At 56.4% G+C, this 3,849-nt stretch overlaps 1 protein-coding gene and 1 long non-coding RNA gene across 3 annotated transcripts in view; one reads left to right on the plus strand and one right to left on the minus strand.

Annotated features, from left to right (window-relative positions):
* The window catches only part of ITPR1 (inositol 1,4,5-trisphosphate receptor type 1), a 332,592-nt gene that overhangs the window by 9,444 nt on the left and 319,299 nt on the right, over window positions 1–3,849 (minus strand). The window lies entirely within an intron of this gene.
* LOC107195476 overlaps window positions 3,491–3,849 on the plus strand; it is a 1,561-nt gene continuing 1,202 nt past the window's right edge. The window contains exon 1 of one of the 2 annotated variants that reach the window (XR_003045493.1): window positions 3,491–3,761. This is a non-coding gene — a long non-coding RNA (uncharacterized LOC107195476). The remainder of the gene's footprint in view (window positions 3,762–3,849) is intronic. The other variant, XR_001516632.2, reaches the window with a different exon arrangement.

Consider the following 3,849-nt stretch of genomic DNA (forward strand, 5'->3'; position numbering starts at 1 on the left):
ATCCGCCTGCCCCCCGCCCCCACACGGCCCCACGGCCTCCCATATGCTGTCTCTGAATCTGGTGACTCTGGATGCCTCCCACTGTGCTGTTTTTTTTTTTGAAAGCACTAAATTTGGAAAATCGTTGGCAAATATTCTGGAAGTGAAATGAACGTTAAGATCCCGAATGTTCTGGATTTACCGGACGTGTGTGTGCGTGTGTGCACATGCGTGTGCAATGTGTATGCATGTGCTTGCGTGTGTGCGCGTGTGTGCCTGTGAGGGGACTGTGAAGGGCTGGAAATGGGGCCTGGGCTCCTCGTTCCGTTTCCTTCCTCGTGAGATCACAGGGACCTCCCCCTCCTCGTTTTCCTTCTCCTTCCGGCTTGAAGTGGCTGGTGGGGGCCACCAGTCCCTCTCTGTCCTTGTCTTTCGATGGCGACAGCCTGTTCCTGTGGCTGCGGCTCTCGCTACTGGATAATGGAGCAGAGGGACACCACGCTCCTCCCGGTCCCCTCCCTGCCCACGTCAGCTTCCTCCTAAAACGGATGCCTCAGAGTAGCTTCTACGCAGACAGCAGGAAAGCTTAATCGGCATGAGATAAAGGGAAAAACCCGACTCATTCCACATCTGCCGGGTGTCGCTTCTCACCTGGACCGTCCGACGTGATACATTCTGACACTGATACATTCTAGCACCGATCATGCCCGCCCCACCCCCGCCCCACCTACAAAACTGGTTACTGTTGCTCTGTGCACACCAGCGGCCGCAGAACTGTTCTGTACGTAAATATTTTCTCAGAGTCAACATCATAATAAGGTGCCTGTCCCAATGACTCTGCCACTGTTGCCCCAAACAAACAGCCGCAGATGTTCGGGCGTGGCTGTGCTCAGAAGAAACTTCTGTCCAAGCGCTGGCGGCAGAGGCAGCAACACGCTCACAATCAAAGTCCCACGAGACAAGTCCCACGAGACGTTAAAAAGCAAGGGCGACAATTAAACCACGTCCTGACCTAAAGCAATCTGGCAACACAGGAGCCAAACGCGAACTCGCTAAAAACGTCACGGAAGCGGCACAGCACACTGGCAGCTGGTGTCACATCTGCTCAGAGCCTTCGCGGAGGCATCCAGGGAATCTGTGGGGCGGGACGCACTGGCCCGTGAGCACCATCAGAGCAGGAACCACCTTAGCACAGTGACCGAGAACGCAGGCGACGCTTGATCAATATTTGCACAAGCGAATTCTGTTTCCGGCCTGTGCCCTGATGACAGATGCGTAAATGGCGAACCTCAGCTGCTCAGACTGGCTGCTGGAGAAGGACGATGCTCACTGCCTTCCTCTACCCAATTCTCTGTGGAACACTTTGTCTGCGTGCGATTCGGTGCCAGCCTGAATTCATTCTCGTCCCTCTCCCTCCACCGAGCAAGGGGCGAAAGACCATTTCGCAAACACTCCCATTTCAAAGACGACACGTCCAAACACCTGATGTGTGCCATGTCTGTGATCGGTTTTCTGCTCTGTCTACAGCGAAGAGGGGGAGCAGGTGTCTGAAAACACCCAAGCGTGGCACCGACTCGCAGCTCCTGCGTCAAGCCTTCAGACAGCTGCCACACGGGCCCCCGGGGGAATCGCCCACGTTTCAGGTCTGTGTGACTCCTGGGGGACAGGCCCAGCTGCTCAGAAGAGGGCACACTGGGCAGTGGGCGTGGAGTGGAGAAGGCCCGGACAGGGGCTTGGCACAAAAGAAGGAAGTGACCCGTGAAGGACCCACCTGCCTGATGACTGGGGGACAGACAGGACGTGTGTGGTGCTCTAGCCAGTGGCTGGAACTCACCTGTAGCTAACTTATCACTGACACGCCAATGAATGCTAAGCTGCCGAAAACGCTAGAGAATTCATCTAAAATCTGGCTCTCGAGTCTCTCGTATGTTCATTTGCTTAGCAAACCCTCCATAAAAATAGAAAACACAGACTTCCACATAGAGCCCACACTGGTGAGGTCCTCAGAAGAACGCGGAAACTCGGCCGAGAGGCTGCACGGAGCTTAAAGTTTAAAGCAGTTTCCTCATTCTAAGAGCGAGTGACCCCAGGACCACAGATTAAATGTTTTCTGTGGCAGGCTGCTGCCGTCTTTAATGGCCTGTGTGGTTCCCGGACACCCAGGAAGCGATTTCGAGACGGTCTGAACAAACGCAAAACGCACAGAGTCTGACCGTTTACTGAACACTTATGGCCTCTGTGCCCGGCACAGGGCTGGGTGCTGAGGGTCTAAGGGCAAGAAAGACAAGGTCCCCGTTGCCGGGTGCTTCAGTGCCAGACAGGGGCCACGGGCAGGCCTCGGGGCCCGGCTCTGGGCTCTAGCGGAGCCCCCCGCAGCCCGCATTGTGACACCTGACGCCTGGAATGAGGTCACAGGCGCCAAGGGGGCTGCTACTGGCATGTGCGCCCCGCACCTTGGTGGCGAAGGAGATGCATCGGACCCTGCTGATTTTCACGTGTGCTTCCAAGGACGAGATTCCTGCGGTCCTGCGGTGCAGAGGCCCTGCCCACAGGGCGCATAAGGCCGCGGACAGAAACGATGCTTCTTTTCAGAATGTCCATTGCAGTCAACAGTCAATGAGTGAAAATATTTTATATTCAACTCAAAAGATGCCCAGAAGCAGAACGTGAAATTGAATCCGATTTTAAAGATAAAACCAAAGATTTTAAAGAAATGTCACACGTGTCGCAGGCCACTTGGGGCCATGTGCCCTGATCCTAGGGATAAAGCGTCGCTCCCCACCGCTTAGACCAGAGGTGGGAGAGGACGGCCCGGCCTAGGGCCTCACCGCTGACCCCCAGCCAGGTTCCCTCCTGCCTGCCTCCAACCCTGACACCTGACAGTGGAGAGCCGAGCGGGGGGTCCCCACGAAACCCCGACGCCACACAAACAAGCTCGATGGCAGAGGGATCCGACGCCACGCACGGCGCGTGCTATCTGCCGGCTCCTGGGGTGGGCGGTTCCCAGACCCAAGGTCCTGGACGATGCCAGTATTTCGGTTAGTCATCGTGGGCTGTTGAGTCGAGTCTCCAGCTCCCAAGGAACACTTGGCAGTTAAAATTAACGAGCCGTCCCAGCCAAGCTGTCCTCAGTTCCCACGTGGCTCTGCGCCCCGCCCCCACAGGACCCCGTGCGGGGCCTGCGACACCACGTGGACGTGTTTTGAGCACCAGGATGCCAAGGACAGGCGCAGAGAGAAGCCCGCATCCACGCACTTTCTCTTCGGCTCAGACGCACACAAAATGCCGAGCTTGTCTCAGGCCGAATGACTCAGGGACGCGTGTCACTGTGGCTCTCCAGCCAGCCAGAGTCTGGGGATCTGTAAATGTTGGCAGAATCCTGCCTGAATGTTACTTGAGATCAAAAACACCTCAGTGTCTTGGCTTCCGCTGCATTTTTGAGAAAGTCATGTTCAACTGAGACATTGTGTTTCTACGTGGATTCATCTCGGGGGGTGTGTGTGGTCGGGAGGGTGGGGCCGGGCGGCTTCTGAGTTCGCTGAGCATCTGTCAGCCGCATCTGTCGCTCTGGGCTCGAGACGCCCCTGGGTGCTTCCCTCGCTGTCTTCGCTGCTGGCATCTCGCATACCGATGTCATTAGACACTGTCTGCCCTGTGCCTGCGATCCAGCCAGCACAGTCCCCGCACAGCAAGCTTCCTCTGTCAGAGCAGACACACCGGCTGCAGCCACAGCCGGAAGCAGGGTGACCACAGCGCTAAGGTTCTGGTTAGTTCTTTTCTAGGTAAAGTAGGAAAAGTCCCTGCAGAGGCAAACACTGAAGTCTTAGACACGGGGGCGGCACTGACCTCTCGAAACGTCCTTGACTGGAA

This window comes from Pteropus alecto, unplaced genomic scaffold, assembly GCF_000325575.1.
Source record: "Pteropus alecto unplaced genomic scaffold, ASM32557v1 scaffold53, whole genome shotgun sequence".
In the NCBI taxonomy this organism is placed as follows: Eukaryota; Metazoa; Chordata; class Mammalia; order Chiroptera; family Pteropodidae; genus Pteropus; species Pteropus alecto.